Source organism: Octopus sinensis, linkage group LG2 (genome assembly GCF_006345805.1).
Source record: "Octopus sinensis linkage group LG2, ASM634580v1, whole genome shotgun sequence".
NCBI classification, from domain to species: domain Eukaryota; kingdom Metazoa; phylum Mollusca; class Cephalopoda; order Octopoda; family Octopodidae; genus Octopus; species Octopus sinensis.
In genome coordinates, this window is record NC_042998.1 from 27,708,634 (window position 1) to 27,733,241 (window position 24,608).

Below are 24,608 nucleotides of genomic sequence, written 5' to 3' on the forward strand. Positions count from 1 at the left end.
TATATATATATATATATATATATATATTATATATAAATATAAATATATACATAGACACACATTATATATACATATATATAAGTATATATATACATGAATAAATACATATTCATACATGCACACATATATATATACATATATATGTTTATTCATGCATATATTCACATAGATAAATACATACATATACACGTACAAATACACATTTATATAATTTATATGTGCTTGTATGTATATATGTTTACATATATGTGTGTATTTGTGTGTGTGTGTGTGTGTGTGTGTGTGTGTATTTGTGTGTGTGTGTACGTGTGTGTGTGTACGTGTGTGTATGTATATTTCTAAATATTATGCGTCTATATTTCTGTATTTCCAATATATCCACGCACACATACGCATAAACAAATACAGACATACACACACACATGTCTGAAAATTACATGCGATCATTTTGTGACATTTATGCTTGCTTTAAGTGAACTGAAACAAGAAATGACTTTTGAATAGAAATTGCATATTGCTCTGCAGGGCTTTCTATTTCATGTTTTCAAATATAAATATATCGAAAGTAACTTGAGAAGCCTCCGAACTCTTATAAACTTTATAATGTCACTCGAAGTTACCATGAATCATATTCACAGTCAGTAACAAATAAGATCTTACTAAAAATTGTTTAATACCATTTTTCCGATGTCTCCGAATTTCCTCCGATAAAGCTATACAATTTACATGCAATAAAACCCAGTTTTATCGTTGTTACGTGAACTTCGCATTGAAAGCAATCCAATCTATTTTCTCTTATCAAACCACTGCTTTACACATATACAGTCAAAATGTACGAAAGTTATAGAACATGCCACATATTTTTCTCAGGAAAAGTGTCTCGTCGATATGAATTTAGAATAAATGTAAAGGAAAATATGTTTTCGCATTTTAGTATTTGTAAATGTTTTTCTCATTTATATTGTACAACATAAAGAAAGTTATTTTGTGAGTTTCTATATTGGTCTCACTTATAAACTTTAAGGATGTTACTTACTGTTCGCTGAAATAAATAATTTTAAATTAATATCATTAGGCTGTTTATTTGACGTTAGAATAGTTGTTAAAATACTTTGAGAATAGATGTAAAAATACTTTGAGACAAATTTAATAAAATCACCAACATTGTTAAACGAGTACTGGAAGCGTAGGTTTCATTCTTTCAGTGTAAAATAATTGCACGTGCATTTATTTGAAACCTGTTTCTTTTGCTTTTGGAAGTGAGTATTTCACATAAATGCATTGGCATATTGAAAAAAAAAAATTTGCATCAATAAAATACATACTAATTTCTTCTAAAGCGGTAGCACATCTAATTTACGTGTAGAAAAATAATCGATATAAAAAGCTTTGATGTCAAGAGAAAATAATTTCATAAAACCCGAGTAAAAACATTCTGAGGAATGGAAGAAATTCTATTGAAATTTTCCTGGGATGTTTTGTTCCTCTTCACTACTTTCGTATTTCTCTTTCATATATTTTATTACTTGACAGAAGCATGAATATATCTCCAGTTCTTCCATTTAGAAATATATACCTATTCGCGTTTTCTTACGATTCAATTTAGAATAATTCTCTCTGTACGTATAGGGTGCTGCTGTTGTGTTAATCTAACAAATTGCTATCATTTGATCTTGCTAAATTCATGTGAGAGGGGATTACGATGAATCATATTGGTTTTTCTGATCATGCAATTACATAAAGATAGATAAAAAGAAAAATCTATTAATGCCAATATCATCAATTCCCATACCAACATGAAAGTATACATCTTCACGCGCTCTCTCTCTCTCTCTCTCTCACACACACACTTACACATGTATATTACATATTATACCTGCATATATATATATATATATATATATATATATATATATATATATATATATATACACACGCACAGACACACACGTACTTATATACATTTATGTAAGTATATATATATATGTGTATATATATGTGTGTATATATATATGTGTGTATATATATATATATATATATATATATATATATATATTATATATATATAATATATATATATATGTATATATATATATATATATATATATATATATATATAAAAATATATATATATATGTATATATATATGTGTGTGTGTATATATATATATATATATATATATATATATATTATATATATATATATATATATATGTATATATATATAGGCATGTCTTTATACATACACACATACACATGCACACGTACACATCTTACATAAAGTTCGCGCTGCGGGATATTCCTTTCATCAGATGCCGAATGAAGGTAACAAGGGTTACGCCACCTTCGTACACTATCACTTCGCTCTTTTTCCTTACAACGTCTATATTGCTTGTCAGAATTGATGTTGCAAGGGGGAATCTCCATGTTCGGTGCTACTGAGGTACTTTAAACCAAACACGACGACGCAGCATGATGCAGTAGACTACTTCACCACTCTCCAGATTGGTTGCATCTATCATACGAATTTTTAAACCCTTCTAAAAGGGATAGGCCTTACTCGTAGTTAGTTTGTTCCTTCTCGAGCCATCCCTGGCTCATAAGGGCTGGTTTCCCGGTTTCCTTGGCGTATAGGTTCCCCACCTGGACGGAACGCCGGTCCGTCGCAGGTGAGCTGCAAGATGCAGGCGGAAAGAATGAGAGAAAGTTGTGGCGAAAGAGTCAGCAGAAGTTCGCCATTACCTTCTGCCGGAGCCGCGTGGAGCTTAGGTGTTTCGCTCATAAGCACACACATCGCCCGGTCTGAGATTCGAACATGCAGTCCCTCGACCGCGAGTTCGCTGCTCTAACTACTAGGGCATTTGCCTCCACCAACTCGTAGTGGTAAGTGACAGTGTTAAAAAAAAGGGACCAAAACACCTTTATTAATCGGAGTGAGATTAAAATTTGCATGCATTGTAAAAGTATTTGGAAGTCAATCAGAAATAGTCGATCGTATCGACCTATAAATACACATGGGGTCACACTAACTGTACCTCGATGCTCAGTCTGGTGCGAAACTTTCTTCGTAGTTGTGTATCATGTATATATATTGGGCAAACCGAATCTTCCTTTTTATCGTTAATGCCTTTATACAACGCTATAACAGATATTACTGCTAATCTGGATGCACCATTCAAATGCTTCTCTGATCAGAAAAGTCACAAATATGAAAAAAAGAAAAAAAAAAACCAAATAGGCGCAGGAGTGGCTCTGTGGTAAGTAGCTTGCTTACCAACCACATGGTTCCGGGTTCAGTCCCACTGCGTGGCATCTTGGGCAAGTGTCTTCTACCATAGCCTCGGGCCGACCAAAACCTTGTGAGTGGATTTGGTAGACGGAAACTGAAAGAAGCCCGTCGTATATATGTATATATATATGTGTGTGTGTGTGTGTGCATGTTTGTGTGTCTGTGTTTGTCCCCCTAGCATTGCTTGACAACCGATGCTGGCCGATAGAATAAGTACTGGGTTTACAAAGAATAAATCCCGGGGTCGATTTGCTCGACTAAAGGCGGTGCTCCAGCATGGCCGCAGTCAAAGGACTGAAACAAGTAAAAGAGTAAAAGAGTAAAGTGTAAATGATAATTTATTTTATACCAAAAGTTCGTGGAATAATTATTCATTCATATTTTGCTATGAATATACGAAGATATACACTGAGAGTTACTCTAAAATGACTTTGCAGTTTGAATATGTTCGAGTATGTCAACAGAAAGTTTTAAGCTAGATTTTTGTAAATGTATTAATCAAAGGGTTAGTAATTGGAAGAAAGCCAGCGCATAAAAACCCTTTTAGGTTCTGCGAGGAAGAGTGATGTAGTTATCGTCAGTTCGGAAACGTAACTGCAATAACATAAAACGGAGTAAACTTTGCGTAATTCTGTTAAGAGCCAGTTGGTTAGTGTTGAACGAGGCAGTGGATGAGATCGGTGATCCGGGAGTAGGAATAGTCCAACGGGCTTCCGCATACTTTACGCCTATTAAATGTTAATTACAAAGTTTTAGTCCATGCGAAGCTAAGGTAGACATTTTTTGATTAATGTGCAGCGCAAGGAGACCAAATCTGAAATCATGTAGCTGCCAAGCAAACTTCTTAAGTACAGAGTCATATTTCTATTCATAATTACAGTATGTCTCATTCGACTGAAATTGCGAAGAAGAATACCAACAATGATACTGAAACAAACGGAACTACGGCACGTTTAAGCTATTTAAAACGATGTAAGTAGTCTCCTTACAACTGAACATAACGACATTTTCAAACATAAGAATGAAGTTTGGCTCAAAGAAATTTTCCTATTTGATTAGTAATCGCAGAATATCAGTGGCTCAATCTCAAGCCTGCACATCAGTGGTTTCGTTATCTCTCCTCTTTCACATAAAGTATGCAATAATTCATAGGCATTGATAATAACATATGATATGACGGCATTAAAAATAACATGATATGAAGGCATTGAATATAACATGATATGAAGGCGTTGTGAATAAAGATAGAGTGACCCGAGAATATTTCACCAGATGAAAGTAAAAAAAAAGGTAAAAGCAGAATTTTGGAATTCTGCCCTTGCTAGACAATATCGCCCAATGCATTCGCAGTACCAGTGCTGATACTAATATTTGGATTACTTGGCTGGTCTGTAGAGGAAATTCATTCCATAGGAATTAGAACCCGCAAGACCCTGACATCAACTTGAAATTTTCACAGAAACAGTAATATTGACAGGCTCTACCTGAAAAGAGATGAAAGAGGTAGATGCTTGAGATCAGTGCTGACGACCTTCAATGTAGTATTGTATATCCCAGACAGCAAAAATGTATAAACCTGTTGTTGAAGAGTAGAAAACAACATCCTACGTATCGGCAATGAGCTCCTCAGGAAGGACGCTGTTCCGAACGACCTCCCACACAACTCCAAAATAGCTGGAATAATCTCAAAGAAGGCCTGGATGTGAAATGCTCAGCATTCCATTAAAAGACCATTCATGGGTATGTTTCCCTCGAAGACTTCAAGATGGCACTAACATATATACAAAGCATTTCTCTTTCAATGTTGAAACCAGTCACTCTCTTATACAAAAATCTATATGAAGTGCACGCTTGTGTTGTTGCTTCCTTTTGGTCCATTTCATCTTTTCTCTACATAGGTGATGGCTAAATATCAAGCATATCATGCATATTGTTTTACTCGATCAGGGAGCGCCTGTGTATGTCTAAGGCACGATCATTCATACTCCGGCTAAATAATGAAAAAAAATACTAATAAGTTATAATAAAATAAATGCACCCTTTTAAAACCTAACCAGGCTCATGGGCCCAGTTTCCCGGTTTCAATGGCGTATGTGTTCCCCAGCTGGACGGGACGCCAGTCCAGTGCAGCGTTACGCATTTTTGCCAGCTGAGTGAACTGGAGCAACGTGAAATGAAGTGTTTTGCTCAAGAACACAACGCGTCGTCCGGTTCAGAAATTGAAACAGAAATCTTACGATCATGATGCTGACACCCTAACCACTAAGCCACGCGCTTCTACAAATAAGTTATGCTTTATATAATAAACATAAGGATGTATTATGCAACTAATAATAAAGTGCAAAATAACTTCGTATTTTATATCGATTTGTACCGAAAGGTATAAGCAAATGATTATATAGACTTTTAAATTAGCTAGTTATTAACTTCACTCATGTTTACGTTGATTGTTGGAAATTATCAGATTTGGTACCAATAATGCTATATAACAAACAACATCAAAGAAAATTTTCGGTCATATTCGTTTTGATTAAATCTTCAGAAAATTCTGACTGCATTACAGTATGTAAAACTTACATTCTTAAAATCTGAATACATAAAAAGCTACATAAAAAAAGCTTATCAACTAGATATCCGATTGGTTCTATTATATTAAAATCCAATTTATTTGATTGACTAACAAAGAATTATTCGTATGACAAAGATATCTTGTATGTAAACATCACAAACAGGAAAATATACGCGCCCTGAAGGATTAATAATGGAATTTAGCTGGCGTTGTTTTCCTAGAAATATGAAGCATTTTTAATACGAGTTTCTTCGGTTGAGATGAGACATTCAGTCTCATCTCAATTGTATGAATATCATATTAAAAACTGAATAAAGCAATTTTGTAATCATCGCGCAGATATGCTGTAGATTAATTTCTTTCTGCTAAAATGCTACTAAACATGACCCTTCTAAGGACATGTCCCGTATAGATATTAAGTGAAAGATAATTCTTAATACATTGCCTAATCCAGACTTTTATTTAGCGTCTTCCATACTCACACACACACACACACACACACATACATACACATATACACATATATATCTCGTCTGACGAGCGCTGTGATATAAAGTTGAATCGTGAGATTCTGTGGTTTAAACTTGAGTCACATTCTTTTAAGATAATCACCTACTCTTTGTCGCTTCTCATTGGTTGATAAACAGTAACTTTTCGATGGTCAGCACGCACACGCACACGCACACACGCACATACACATGCACACACACACACACGCACGCACGTACACATACATACAGAGATACATACATACATACTTCTTTACTACCCACAAGGGGCTAAGCACAGAGAGGACAAACAAGGACAAACAAACGGATTAAGTCGATTACATCGACTCCAGTGCGTGACTGGTACTTATTTAATCGACCCCGAAAGAATGAAAGGCAAAGTCGACCTCGGCGGTATTTGAACTCTGAACGTAGCGGCAGACTAAATGCGGCTACGCATTTCGCCCGACGTGCTAACGTTTCTGCCAGCTCGCCGCCTTCAGAGATACATACATGCAGACTTTGTGGAGTTAACACCGAAGATGTCACTCACATCATAATCAGTTGTCTGAAAATGTCATCACAGTATTATCTACCGATAAGACATGATGTTGCAGCTAGGACACTCTATCATGAAATACATCGGAAGGATAACCCCAGGGACAAAGAAATAAGAACCCACAGTATGGTAGAAGCCATAGCCACTCATAATAAAAAGGAATACTGGTGGAATTTACCAGTGAATAAAATGTAAGGACAACAGACCTGATATAATGATTTGAGATAGAGAAGAGAAACTGTGTATAGTTGTCGGAATTAGCTACCCAGCGGATGTTAATATAAGGCTGAAGATCAGTGAAAAAGAGAACACCTATGCTGAACTATCGAGAAATCTGCTGTTACTCTATCCAGATTACAAGTTCAGGTTTATACGTGTAATTATTGGGGCCCTGGGATATGTAACACACTGTCTACATACCAATATTGAGAAATTAGGCTTCTGAAAACCAGAAAGGAGAAAGCTAATTCATTGGAACTGTGAAAATTTGTAAAACATTCTAGAAGTTTATCGTTTAAGTATGTATGAGCAGGTCTAGATATGCAACAATACGCATGAGAATACAAACATAAAACAAAACATACAAATCTGCACATGTACAAACATACATACAAAAAATATCCTATTGGTATTGTTGAAATTCCAATGAAGGAGCCTTGGACCTAGATTAGAATCCGGGTCTTTCTCTATTGGCAAGAAATCTTGAAATAAAACTGAATAATGACACACATACACCACCATGATAGATCGCTTGCCACTACACATTCTATATTTTCTCCCTTTGTTTCTTTCTGTGTTCCTTTCTGTGGAAGAGCGTAGGCTCGAAACATTAAAGACATTTTCACTTCCCGAGTGTTATACTAATACATCTGTTCGCTGTCTACACCACCTGTCTTCGTATTTTTTTTGTGAATTCTCCCTATATACACTCACACATACATACACACACACACACACCACACACACACACACCACACACACACACACACACACACACACACACACACACACACATATATATATATATATATATATACACGCACACATACACATGAATCAGATTAGATATATATATAATTGTTTAAACAAACTGTTATGACTAGAAACACCAAATATTCCGAATATAAAAATACGAACGAATTCTATATTTCTATCAAAATTCCAATATTTTGGAAAGATTGTTTGATATTTCAAAAAACATAAATAGAAAAAGTGAAAAAAACTTTAAATAACAGAAAAAAAGGAAATATTTGTGAAATAAATCATTACTTTCTAAACAGCTTTTAGCAATGTGGGAAAAATTAAGAGATAAATTTTGAAGAAAATTAAGAAGTAAGATTCGTGTCACTTTGAAGTATGGTTCCTTGAGCTATAAATTTTGACGGAAACAAAATTTTCCAAAAGCTGCAATGATGTAAAAATACTAATTTCTCGCAAAATCATGAGGCTTTTCTAAAACAACAAACAAAAAAGGATATATAATAACAAATCTCCAATGGAAAAATGAAATTGAAGAGACACTATTTGGCGATTATATGCCCGTTTCAGATATAAATTTCAAATAACTAACTAATATAAACCTCAGCATCTGGTTATATGACTCTATGGATGAAAAAACTTATTGATTTATTAAACATAGAGTATGTATAGTTTGGTAGTTGGAAATATTTTAGCTTTATATGGGAAAATATACAATAAAACCTTCGAAATTTAATATATATTTTTTATCCCCAAACAGAGGCTTAGTCTTTTGCAACAAAGTAGAAGTGTGAATTTTCAGCGTTTATATCTTTGCAAAAGACTTAAGCAATTTAGTCTATCTGCCATAAAATAGTTTAAAATGGAAATAAAATATTAGGAGAGGGGGATAGTATATTACAGTGATGTATCATCTGATAATTATTTTATAGATCCCGAAAGGATGAAAAGCAAAGTCGACCTCGGCGGAATTTGAACTCAGAACATGAAGACAGACGAAATGTTACTAAGCATTTCACCCTGCCCGCTGACGATTCTGCCTAAACGCTGGTTTATAAACTGGATATAACAAATACCTTGGTGTCCGAGTGACCATGTTTTCTACAATGTTTGATATATTTCGAGATCATATATTAAATTATGTTCCCCTTGGTTTGGCTTTATACTAGCATTACATTTCACTATCCGGTTAAGATATTTCAATATAGTATCTAATTGAATCAAATAAGACGCTAACCACAAATTCTTCAAGATTAAAATGTGGGAATAGGAGCATTTCATGACTTCGTCAAAAGTACTAATGATGAATGAAATGAACTAAATACAAATAGAAATTTAAATTGTGTCGATTGATTTCACAAGGACGAATCGCAACTGTAAAACGCTTGCTTTGTTGTTTTATAAGCAACTGCAAGTTCTCTGATCGCAAACGTGAGAACAAAAGAATCCTGTAGAAATATTTATAACGTTAGAAAATATAAAAGTCAGTTTAAACAATAGAAATGCTTTTATCTTTCTATTTGAGTCTGTGGTTAGCAAAGAAAATAAAAATTACATTTCACACAAATGCATACAATGAGATCGCCTGTATTTTTGATAAAAGCGACTCCTTTATTAAAAGCTCGTTTGCTTTGATTTACTAAAAAGACATGTGACATTTTCTGTGACATGTTTACAGGAAAGCAATGGAAACATTTGGAATTGTGAATAGTAATATGATTTTATGGAAAGCTTTAAACTCTAAACATTATTACATTTTCTGCTCTCACTGCTTTCGTTTTATAGACGTTTCCTTTATTGAACAAAAGGGTACCATTTGAAAGGAGCCGGAAGTTACTTGGACCGGTCAAATAAAAGAGCTATGAACGTGACAGCTTTTCAGGTAGAAGGAAACGACTAAAATAATGGAAAAAATACGAGGTTTTATAATCCTCCAATGTGTACAATGAATGAATAACATTGAGACGTGATGAGAATAAAAAGAATAATAAGTATGCAGTTTATCTTTAACCACAAATGTATTTAAATGCGTTTATTTTTATTCATATTGGCATGAGTGTCAGGAACGAAGTTTGTGAGTCTAGCGTATATTGCTAGAGGTAAGAGAAGTTGGCATTTCAATAATAGTATTTATAGAGTTTATGAATATAAGATGTAATATTAAATATGAAATTAATTGATTTACAAGTTAGACTGAGGAGGGAAGTAAGTGCCCATCAGCTTTTCTCTCGCTTCTCATTTAAATGAAATCGTTGCAGTTGATGTTCATTTGTAATATATGAAGTCCTAGCTGGCGGAATTATTATAGAAACCTTGTCTGGTGAAGTATATTTGTTGTATCGGTGCATCGGTCGATTGGCCAGGAATACTGAAGCAAAGTACAACGTCAGTATTTTTTATTAAAAATTTTAGGTATAAATTCTGAAAATACCAAATGAATAGAAATATTTATATACAAAATTAAATACATAGAAAATTTTTTTAACCAAGATGAGAAATAGAACACTGTAGAAAAGGGAGGCAGAAAAATAATACCGCTTAAAAATTAACAACGGTAGTTTTTTTCTATTGTTAGCTTATTTGAATCAACACCTATAACATATAATCTAAACACCGGTTTTACTAAACTGGAAAACTGCCAAGTCAGAATGAGACATTTTCGTTTATGATATTCAAATTATACAACGAATTGAAAGATTTAAATATTAACATTTTGAAACCATGTTGATGACCTAATATTAATTGTTTTGGTTATAAAGTCGTACATCAAGAGCGAGACTGGTTACATAATTGTTGTAAGTATTCCAATACAATGTTAACACCTTTGCTGAATAGGAAAGGAATTGTCATGCCAATGGTATCATTCATAATTTGACGGATATTTTGGCATGGTAACGGCAGCCGTTTTCACAAAGAAATTATAACAAAATTCAACTACTCAACTGCATTTCCAGCAGCAGTTTTCCATTAAGGAAAATAAATATTAAAAAACTTCAGTCAGAGTATGATGGGTGTATATTTTAATTCGTACAGAAAAAAAAATTAATTTCACTGACGAGTGAATAAGAGACTACAACGAAGTTTCACTTAACAATAGGAATTTTTCTTTCGATAGCAACTACTTAATGTCTACGTATTTTGAGTAGACATTAAGTTGTCTTGAAACAGAAGAAAAGAAAGGGCAACCCTGCTAACAGTATTTTAGTATGGTTGACATAAAACGTAACACAAAATGTACATAGTCTATGTATGTAATAGAAGCTGGAGAGGAAGAAGAAATAGAGCCATCTTTGGTTACAAAAAATATGGAGGCGATAAAGAAATTTGCTTATCAGATCTGAATTCAGAATCATACTTCTCATGTCTGTAACAAAAAATGTCGATATTTTTGCTTAGTGTAATTACCGAGCTCGTTCTGTTGAAAAGTTATGCACAGTATTAGTGTAATGTATTACAAAGCAGAAGATACAAAATTGATTATTTTTGAAAATATTTCGATCATTATTTTGTTTTTACAACTTTCTTACTCTGCTACAAATATTCAGTGTCAATTACCAACATTTACGTTTACCATCAGTCCTCTAACTTAATCAGTACTTAGCTCTATTCGTTCTTTATGTACTATTTTTTTTTTAGATAATCAGCAAGATATTCCATATAAAATTTCCCAAAAATCAATACCACGCCTTTTATGTTATATGTTTCCAATTTTGACGAGATTTTCAAAGGCCACTTGTTTTAATACTTAAATCTTTTTTATAGTTTCAAATTATATTCAAATCATTGTGAACACCAACAGATTGCATTTTCTCTTGGGAAATAAAAGTTTGCAATATATATTTGTGAATATATAGAGAAAAGATTTTATTAATCAAAACAATTTTGAAGCAGTCCTGAATATTGATGTCCATAAATACGGGAATTAATTTTGTTGCCAATAGGAGTTATCATTATAAATTACGTTTAATTAATATGAACAGCGTATTTATTACTTAAAATTTTCCTTTCAATTTCCCCAGACGAAAGAATGATTTAAATTAGAAGTAACTTAAATGGCTGCTTCTCGCAAGTTTGTGGCTTCTGCCGACGCAAATAATAATGTGACGAAGACAACAACCTGTTTTAAAACATTTCATACATGTCACAAAGGAACTGTATAGAACGAGTTTTCTGAAACAGTGTGTCTTAGAGATGTATATATACATTATATATATATGCAGTTAGAAAATATATAATTTTAAATTCCGTTTTTCCTTATAGGAATTGAAAAGTAAATTAAGTGCAAGGCTATAAAGGGAAGTGCTCAAGTAAAAACCGAGAGAATAAGACAAACTTAGTGGTTAAAAATAAACATAATTGGTCATACAACTTCGAGTCGTCCCCATATATTCGCACCGTAGAATATAAATACATATTAAAATATCGGGATATTTAGCACACAAGCCCGAAAGTATAAAAATACACACACACACCACACACACAACACACACACACACACACACACACACACACACATACATAGAGGTATACAAAAAATGGGACAAGAACGCAAAAAGTTTGTGTAGCTTTGTGGTAAGTAGCTTGCTTACCAGCCACATGGCTTCGGGCTCAGTCCCACTGCGCGGCACCTTAAGCAACTGTCTTCTACTATAGCCTCGGGCCGACCAAAGTCTTGTGAGTGGATTTGGTAGACGGAAACTGAAAGAAGCTCGCCCCTCTCTTTCTCTCTCTCTCACTATATATATATATATATATATGTGTGTGTGTGTGTGTGTGTGTGTGTGTGTGTGTGTCCACCATCGCTAGAAGCTGATGTTGGTGTGTTTATGCCCCGTAACTTAGCGATTTGGCAAAATATACCGATAGAATAAGTACTAGGCTTACAAAGAATAAGTCCTGGGTTCGATTTGCTCGACTAAAGGCGATGCTCCAGCATGGTCGCATTCAAATAACAGAAATAAAAGAATATATATATATATATTATATATATATATATATATTAATATATATATACAAAATGAGAAAATGGAGAAATATATCTAAATCAATCATCAACTATCAGATAATATATATATATATATGCATGTATGTATGTATGTGCATATATATATATATATATATATATTATATATATATATATATATATATATATATATATATATATATATATATATATACATACATACATACATACATACATACATACATACATACATACATACATACATACATACATACATACATACATACATACATGTATGTATGTATATATATATTCACAAATTAGGTTAGTTGAAATATGTTTGTCACATATTTCAACTGCTAAGGGCAAATACACTGCAGTTACCGTGGAGGGAAAAAAATCTCTCTTATAGTAAAAGGTGTGAAAACACCAAGCTCGTTCAGTGTCGCCCTCTCCCATAAGAGAGAGCTTTTTTTCTCCACAGTAACTGCCGTGTATTTGCCTTTAGCAGTTGATATATGTGAAAAACATACTTCAACTAACCTAAATTGCGATTATACATAAACACAGCTTAGCGCCATTACTCCGATATATATATATATATATATACATAAATGCCTCGCGCTAGGAGGGACTTTTAAAGTCAAAACTACCATAGTTTTGACTTTAAAAGTCCCTCCTAGCGTGAGGCATTTATGTATAGTAATGTCCTTATTATAAGAGGAATAAATTGATGGATTTTATGAGGTTTTTCACGGTAACTGCTTGATAAATTCTTATAAAGATTTTATCCTATTTTTCAATATATATATATATAATATATATATATATATATATATATATATATATTATATATATATATATATATATATATATATATATATATATGCATATATGTATATATATATGCATATATATATATATTATATATATATATATATATATATATTATAATATATATATATACATAGACGTATATGTATGTATATATATATATATATATACACATACATATATACACATAGACGTATATGTATAATATATATATAACTATGCATACGTGTTTTAACTGCAAGCTCTGTTCACACATCGATACTAAATGTCTGCACATAAATCTATTTATAACTAATTTATAAACTTTAGTTGAGCAATATGCTCTCGCCAACGAATCTATAGATCAGTAAACGAGCGTTGACATTACCTGTTTGGAGTCTCATTTTATTTATGTAGCTATTGGTTATGATATTTGGAGTGTTTTGAGTAAATATATGAACGGACACACTTGTAAATAGGAGGCAAAACTGGTTGAGTTTTTTTCTACTTTGAAATATTTATCGCAGAGTTTATGTAGAATGGCGTATAAGCTTATTTGCTAATTTTCAGAAAAATCCTTGTCTCAGTTCATTAGTTACATACACACGCATACAAACGCATCCACACATACATGCACACGTGCGCACACACACATGCACAAAGACACACGCACACACAAGCACGCACGCACACAATCACACACACACGCACGGACGCACGGACACGTACATACACGCACAGACACACACGCACACATGCACATACACGGACGCACACACACATACATACACACATATACACACATGTACGCTAGCACACGCTCACACACACACGCGCTCACGAACGCTCACACACTCATACACACACAGATATACACACAGACATACACACACGCACACACCCATGCACACAAACACACACATACACATACACATGAACACAAACGCATACATATTTCTACCAGAAAAAGATCGGAACAAATAATTGCTTTCTTTAATAAGTCGGTTTTTATTAGACAATGCCAATAAGTTATCGTAATTATTAACAAATACGCTGGAGATTAGAGAAGTTGCTGGGCATTGCTACTTTCTTAATGGAAACAGTTTTTTTTTTGCTTTGAATTTTATCCGCTAACATCATTCAAATACATCAAATAACTACGCGAGAATTAAAAGCCGATTAACGTATACGCACATTAAAAAGTATTAATAATTTAGGATTATTTTTTTATAACAAAGAGACAGACTGTCGAAACGATTCCATGTTCTCAGTGATTAAAAGGATATGCTAATTGATTTCGTTCTATGCCGGTACCTCAAGGGTTGTCAAGTTTATTTTATATCAGGACTTGTTTAATCAGGTTTCACAAGACTTTAGATGTATTGGAAATGATATATCTTTCACATATTGTAACTGAAGAAAATGTACTGTAATATATCTCTGAAGGTTTTGAATTCATGAAATATGTCGAGGCCAGTCACTTTCGAGGTACCTACCTCTCTTCAAGTTATTGAACGATGTAAAACTTTATAGGTACTATGTACCAAGCTGTTCTAACCGTGAAACCTCTTGCAAAGCCATTAGAAACTTAAAGATATGAAGGAGCTTTTTTTTATCGAAACACAAAGGTAGAAATTCCATGAACTCTCTTACAATAATGAATGCATTCTATATACAGCTTTTAAGTTAATATCACCTAATCCATTACCATAATGATTCCTCGTTTCCTACATTAACTCTGTTATAAAGATCCCATCATTTATATAAGAATATTTAGTACTGATATTGTTGAAAAGTGAAAGCCAGCATCAAAGAATGTAAATTTTTATACTATGGCGAAGCTCATAAATTTGTTGTTAAATTTTGACATTAAAATATTCATATAACGTTTTGTAACATATTCTGAGCCACCAAACTCAAAAATATATTTGTTTTCTCATAGATTTAATATGCAATATTATCATTTGTTGTGACTTGAACTAAGTTTCGCTTGTAAGTAACTAAATTTTAGTCAAAATATATATTTTCTAGTTCGTTGCCTTGGTATTATATGGCTGTAAATAATATATTGAAATCGAGAACGATGAACAAAATTTGTTTAGAGCTAGGCTAAAATAAGGCTAATGAAGCGCAAAATGCAATTTGTATAAATTCTGATTCATTATAAAAACACGGACACACACTTTAATCCGATAAAAAAAAGGCAAATAAGCTGAATCTATTTAGAAGCAGAAGCTTCTTTTGTTCTGATGTTAATATTCTGATCATAGAAAAACGTTTTCGAAAATTATACATAAACATAACGCAAAAAGTATTAGTAAAATATGAAACAGACTGTGATGTACATCATTGAAAAAGAGACGTCTGTGTAATAACAGTAATTGAATTACTAGAAAACTATGCAACATTATAAATTATTGGAAATTTATTTATTAACGTCTTGGTAGAGTTTGTCTCTTTGAGTTACATTTTCATAATATTTTGTCTTTTGCTAAAGTTAAATAAGCAGACAAATCCCTTGATGTTCTGAGAAGGACTATTCTAATAAGCCATCGTTATCTTAGTGCTTAAGTGACTGAGTGTTCCATAGATACGAGTGCCTACTTGTCTTCAGGCAGTAATAAATAAAGTGTGTCAGTTGGCCCTTTTTATCTATAATTCAATACCGCCGATGGATAGATTTCCACAGAGATTCCATCCATCATATTTCACTCTCAATGATTGGGTCAAACAAGTCACTCAAGGAACAAAGCAGTGAAATCGAGGTCGCCACCGCATGATTGCGAAGCAAACTTCTTAAACAGTAATGCGGTGAGCCTACAGAATCGTTAGCAAACGGGGTAAAAAGCTTAGTGGAATTTCGTCCATCTTTAAATTCCGCCGAGGTCTACTTTATTATTCGTTTTCTGGGGGTCGATAAAATAAGTACCAGTGGAATACTGGGGTCGATCTAATCGACTTATCTCTTCCTCGGAAATTGCTGGCGTTGTACCAACATTTACATATTTGAAAAACATGCAAAGTGGTCTCAGTGACTGGTCTGACTTAATCTGATTGTCAGTTTAACACCATATCCTAGTTCATGTGTGGCCTAAGCAGAATTCTTTCTGCTTCAAGCATTCGAACAAGGTAACGGGACCGAAGATAACTTTCTGATATTCTTTTCACGAGCTCTGACAATATCATGGATCTTGTATTTCATATTTCTTTATTGTCCACAAGGGGCTAAACATAGAGGGGACAAACAAGGTCAGACAAACGGATTAAGTCGATTACATCGACACCAGTGCGTAACTGGTACTTATTTAATCGACCCCGAAAGGATGAAAGGCAAAGTCGACTTTGGCAGAATTTGAACTCAGAACGTAACAGCAGACGAAATACCGCTAAGCATTTCGCCCGGCGTGCTAACGTTTCTGCCAGCTCACCGCCTTGGATCTTGTATTTCTATTTCTGACTAAGAATTAAACACATATAAGAAAATGAGACCTCGATAGTAAACTATAATATTGCACAGAGGAAAATAAGAATTGTAGGTGATAGAGTTATACTTATTACATTCTGTATTGTTATGTTTTCATGTATTGTTTAAATTTTGAACATCATCAGGCTATTGCCCTTTACAGATTGTTTTCTACTGATTTCGCCATCACACTGGAGAAGAGGAAAATGATTCCTTACACTGATTTCATTATCAAAATATGTACATTATAGCACATTACCGAATAAATTTTTCTAAGTCCTATATTAGACTTGAAATGGTTTATCTTAATAAGACGTCATTTCCGCAATGAATAAAGTTTCACCTGAAAATAATACTTATTTTCAATTGTAAACTTACAACTAAAATGATCTCACACAGATTTCAGATTTAGTTCAATTATAATAAGAGTTCTAATTTCTATTTAAAATTTTCTGTTATGGATTATATATGCGGCAAGATTGTTAAAAACATTTTCATACAATAATGTGGAACTTCCAAATTTAATTCTAGAAGATGCTGCTGTTCTACTGCATTCGATTTTCTTTTTCTCCATTTGGTTTCTATACATATACACATATAGTACATATAGAATTTTTGCTATCCTGTTAACTATTTATTTATTTTTGCAGTGTTATTTGTATGCATTGAAAAAATACACAGGTTTGATAAGGAATTCGTAGTAATTTGTGTCTATTTGCGATGTCTGTTGTTTTATTGCATTGTTTCATTCATAATTTTTAAGTAGTGTTCGTTTTACCAAGTGAATATAATTTTTAATTCCATTTATTCCATTTCTCCGTTCATAGTTTTGAGTGATGTCCGTTTTCTAGAGCGTGAATGTGGGTTGTATGTGTGTGTGTGTGGGAGTATGAATAAGTATTGTGTTGAAGTATTTAGCTATTTTATTTATTTATAGTTGCCTAGACATTTTTATGTGTATGTATAGGGATATATATACAGGTGTGTGATTTAGTGTATGTAGTTAGATATGGTTATATATAATTAGGTATATGTGTATGGGTGTATATATAGTTTATTATTATATTATTATTATTATTTTTTTTTTGTTTTGTTTTATATTTTATATTTTATATTTTATATTTAATAGTTGATAGTTTTTTTTAGTTTATATATTGTTTATATATTGATTATATATGGATTATAGATAGGTTATATATGGATTATATACTTATATTTTTTCATTCATACTTTAATTATTTTAAAATTATTATTTTTATATTTTAAAATATTGATTTTTTAGATTGGAAGTCCACCTGAAGATTGTCGATCAAGACAAGAAACGATTGTAGTGGCGGTTTTTTTGACTATTTATTAAAATTTTATGTATTGATTAAGTCTTTCCTTGTTTGTTTTGCAAAATAGTGGTTTTGTCTCTACTAATATTTTATAATATTTTACTATAAAATCGATTTAATCCTAAATCTGATTTTTTCCCTGTAAATTTGGATTTATTCCCTAATATTATTATTATTATTATATATATATATATATATATATTATATATATATATATATATATATATATATATATTTATGTGTGAGTGTGTGTGTGAAAGGTTGAATAATATTTCGTCCTTTAATTTGGAGAATTCCAAAACCGATTTCTATTATAGATTCTTCATATTTTGCCTGTAGCTTACTGGCGCAAATTTGCGAATATGAAAATAATACTTGTATACGGTGTGTTATGTGAATTTATAGAAATATATATCTCATAAAACTCAACAAGTTTGTTAAAAATGGAGAAGAGAAGATGTTAGAATTTAAGAGAATTTTAATTCATGCAGACGATCGTTTCAAAAAATCCTCTTAAATTTTAACATCTTTACTTCTCCATTTTTAACAAATTTGTTGAGTTTTATAGAATACCTTTCCATAAATTCGCATAACACACCATATATATATATGTATATATATATATATATATATATATATATATATATATATATATATATATATATATATATATATCTTAGAAGGTTTGGAGATGATGTACATGTATTATATATTAGAAAAAATGAGGTACTCAGAAATCCAGGTGGTTTTATATTTGCAGATATTTATTAGTATATTACATGTTTTTATAAATCATATATCATATATTAGCGCTTTCGTCCACTCTAGTGGAGTTGTCAAATTGAACTTTTGCAGGAATTTTGTCCCTTTTTATAGTATTATTGACTGTGTAGGAGTGGGGAGAGATATAAAATAGTACATAGGGTGAGGAATAGGAGGAAAGTGAGGGAGAGAGAGCGTGTGTGTGTGTGTATCTGAAAGTAGTGTTAAAGAAAAGGAGAAGGAAAGGAAGAAGGAGAGAAAGAAGAAAAAAATTGATGATATCTTTGCAGCTGGTCAGTCTTTCAATAGTAAATGATTCTTGGCTTTTAGAAATGGCAAACCCAGCTGGTCATTCCAAGGGGAACAAAATGTCACTTTTCAGTATATATAGATATATGTATACATACATACATACATACAAACATGTTTACATTAAGGAACGGAGTCGTGCCGATCGCATTGAATGATCACCAGAAAATCACGTTGGACGAAACAGCGAATAGAAATATTTTAATAATTGAGGACCATTTAGCTACAGATTAGTAGATAAAATACTCTAGCTTGCAAATATCATGATCCCTTATTTCTTTATTGCCCACAAGGGGATAAACGTAGAGGGGACAAACAAGGACAGACAAAGGGTTAAGTCGATTACATCGACCCCAGTGCGTAACTGGTACTTATTTAATCGACCCCGAAAGGATGAAAAGCAAAGTCGACCTCGGTGGAATTTGAACTCAGAACATGACGGCAGACGAAATACCTATTTCTTTACTACCCACAAGGGGCTAAACATAGAGGGGACAAACAAGGATAGACAAAGGGATTAAGTCGATTACATCGACCCCAGTGCGTAATGAAAGGCAAAGTCGACCTCGGCGGAATTTGAACTCAGAACGTAACGCCAGACGAAATACCGCTAAGCATTTCGCCCGGCGTGCTAACGTTTCTGCCAGCTCGCCGCCTTATTATTTTTTTCTTTTGTATACCCTCCATGTATGTGGATCCTCTGGATCCTATCATGATCCCTTGCCACACTCAAGATATGAACAGGAAATTGGTGCAAAGGGAATCGGCAACATAGAAAGGGATAGAGCAGGAAACGGATGATAATTTGCAAAAAAGTACTCCACTCGTATAAATAGAGAGTGTATATTCGTATAAGCGTGTGTGTGATAGAATGTACGTGTTTAGTAAATCTAAGCTGTAACACGTTCGTGCGTACATACTAGTTATCTGCGCAATTCTATTGTTCATCAGAAAGTCTGCCACCTGCACTTTTGCGGTTTTGTTTATGTAGTGCTGTTTTCTAAGCCGTGTGGGAATTTATCTGAAACGTAGTTCAGTAATTTGTATCTGGTGTAAGCGTTGGCAGATGTTTTTCGAGTGATTGCTTCTTGTCCTTATAACGATATTATTTATTTCTTATATTGATGTAATTGTACAAGTTCAGTTACTTCAGGCAATTTCTTTCTCTCTTGGTATATCTTCCTTTGTGATAAAAAAAAGCAAAAAAAAAAAAAAAAAACCACACAAAAACACAAACAAAACAGAAAGAAACAAAAAGATCATTGCTTGCATATATATATTTACGTAGATCTCACAAGTCGTGTATTCAATATGTATACAGCTAATGTTTATACGGAGATTTTCAAGTGTTTTTATAAAACTGGAACAAGCCAGAATATAATACTTTCTTTTCGCATTTATGACATTGAAACTTCTAGAATTCTATGAATTGGATTTCTTGTCACGAAACACGACCATCTCATCAAAAATTCCTGCAGGAATACGAAATCTACTACAGTAGTAGGTAGAATCTAAAACTATGTCTGGAAATAGCGAAACTTTTTACTAATTTTATCTAGTAAGATACAATATTAAGTGTAATTAGTAGAACTTTAATAAGAAAGAACTACATCATTACCAAATAATTTCTTTAATCATCTCTCTACAGATATATTTGTAATATATTTCACATACTTTTGGTGGGTTTTCTTTCTTATGCAATGCATCTTATACGTGTTGTGAGGTTCTTCTCTCAAGAATTTAAACAAGTACGCGTAGTTTGCAACCTAAGATGGAACATAGTGTGCTAAAACAAACCGAAATACTAAAGAACTGAAGAACGTGTAACTTCTTCCTTATCAATGGCAATTTGTATTTCAACCAGTACCTTTTGTATATTTCGATGCAGGCACATACTTATAACTATATCTACACACCTATAGAAGTTATTACAAACAAATGTTCAACATAATCAACGGCAGTACACAGACTTGAGTAAACAAGAATTATATAAACCATTATAAAGTGCTATATGAGTATTGCATTTCTGTTAGTTTTTGAAAATGATGACACCGTTAACATATTGCTGTATTAGGTAAAATTTCATTTTCAGAGTATTTAATATTGAACTTCCGGTTGCAACTATTTATCTCGTAGTTAATCTAGAAATTTCGTTGAATATAAAGGTTTTAAGATGCTTGTAAATACATGCTATTATGCATTGGTTTTTTCATATTAACATTTTTATCTGTCTGTGATATCTTGGATAAAAAACGGATAGAGACTAATAGGGTCAGTTTCCTGGTTTGTATGTGTATTTATATAAATGTGGAGGCGCAATGGCCTAGTGGTTAGGGCAGCGGACTCGCGGTCGCAGGATCGCGGTTTCGATTCCCAGACCGGGCGTTGTGTGTGTTTATTGAGCGAAAACACCTAAAAGCTCCACGAGGCTCCTGCAGGGGGTGGTGATCCCTGCTGTACTCTTTCACCACTCTTTCTCCCACTCTTTCTTCTGTTGGCCTGCTCGCTTAGCCAGCGGGGTGGCGTCATTCGAAGGCTAAAAAACAATGCGAACGCATTGTGACCAGCGATGTGTAACAACATCTGATAGTCTGGTCGGTCACGTGGTCACGTGATTTATATAAATAAACGTATATGTATGTATAGTTTTATGCATGTTTAGTGTTATATCGCACGTTCGGATGACCTCTACTCAACTGTGCTCTACTCTTTTTCTGCTGACGTCTAGACTTCTCCCTCTATATCTACGTAATCGGGCTAGCCTACTTCATCGTCTGGGGGCGTACACACAACATATAGACAAATACACACACACATATTTGTATATAAAGTTGTACGTTTTATTTGCATGCTCTTACAGAGATATCGACATGTATGCGAAGTTGTAAATCTGTCTGTATATATATATGTAAGTATATTTCTCTGTCCATGTGAGCGTACGTCAATAATTATATCTGTATATAAATGTATGTGTGTGTGAGTTTGTGTATATGTATATACATAACTGTGTATATTTGTGCGTGTACACATGTATATATATATATGTATCGCTGTGCGTGTGTGTAAATTAGTATATATGTAATGTGTTTCTGTAGCAGCAAGTATATATGCGTATATACATTTACATTTCCTTATATAAAATGAGGACAAATATCCGTCAGTTGTAAATAATGCAAACAATATATATATATATATAATATATATATATATATATGATATAATATATATATATATGATATAATATATATATATGATATAATAATATATATATATATGATATAATATATATATATATGATATAATATAAATATATATATATATATATGATATAATATATAGATATATATATATATATATGATATATATAAATATTATATATATATATATATATGATATAATATAAATATATATATATATAATATGATATAATATAAATATATATATATATATATATATATATATATATATTTGAAAGAAAGAAATTTTGAGGATGTACCAGTTTCCATATTCTCCATTGTTATAATTATTGCAAATATACAGTGAATCGAACACAGAATCAATAACCGGAGGAATTTACAGCGTGAGTGACAACTCCTAGTAGTAACAGACGTTATATACTAACCGATGCGGTTAGCCGTAATCTGGAACATGACTGAGAGCCACCACGGTATCTGCCCGGATAATATATCCCTTTAAACACACACTCACACGCACATACACACACACACACACACATTATATACACATACATATAGTCACAGGTAAAAATGTGAGGTAAACCATTTGTGAGAATCTGTCTATCTACCTATCTATCTCTTTTACTCTCTTTTACTTGTTTCAGTCATTTGACTGCGGCCATGCTGGAGCACCGCCTTTAGTCGAGCAAATCGACCCCGGGACTTATTCTTTGTAAGCCCAGTACTTATTCTATCGGTCTCTTTTGCCAAACCGCTAAGTGACGGGGACGTAAACACACCAGCATTGGTTGTCAAGCAATGCTAGGGGGACAAACACAAACACACACACACACACACACCACACACACACACACACATATATATACATATATACGACGGACTTCTTTCAGTTTCCGTCTACCAAATCCACTCACAAGGCATTGGTCGGCTCGGGGCTATAGTAGAAGACACTTGACCAAGATGCTACGCAGTGGGACTGAACCCGGAACCATGTGGTTGGTTAGCAAGCTACTTACCACACAGCCACTCCATACGATATATGTATATTTTTGTTGTAATATTTATTCTATTACTTAAATCTTTTGCAATGTTAAAATATAGAAACTCGGTTTGGTGAATGAAAGGTTTAAGCTGTCTGCAAAGTAGGAGTCATTTGATGATGACAATTGCCAACGGTTTGAGTTGAAGCATATAACTATCAATTAGAAATCTCTTATTTTTCAAAACATCTAGTTATCTCAACAATGTATGGTTTTCAAATTTTTGTTTTGAAAAGAATAATATTTGAAATATTCAGAGCATCCATAATAAATCTGATGTTAATAACAGATTTTATGTTAAATAAAACAAACACAGATTTATATGCGATATTTAAAAAATAAAAGTTATATAATTATTCAACTATATATAAGTTTTATAAATGTAACATTGGATTTCGTATGAACATTAATTGCTATTAAAATTGCTAGCTAAACGTTGTTGTGATTTGATATTTGTTTGGAACAAACTAGAATTATGTGTTCTACTCACGAGGTTTTAAGTTTATCGCCATAGATTCTCTTTAGAGTTCAGAGCCGTCACTGAAAGTTATGATGTTTCGTATATGGATTCGTCTAATGCACTGCTAACACAATAAGCACAATATTGACATGCAAACCTTAAATATACTTAGTGGTTTATTATGGTGGAAAAGCGAAGTATTGTATCCTTGCTAGCAATTCATATCTACTTTCGAGAAACCTGAGCTTGTTCCTCAATGTTATAAATGCATCTAGCGTATCATTTTAAACGTAAATGCGTTTTTAAATAGCTGTATTCGAATTCACGTGATCACGTGACCGACCAGACCATCAGATGTTGTTACACATCGCTGGTCACAATG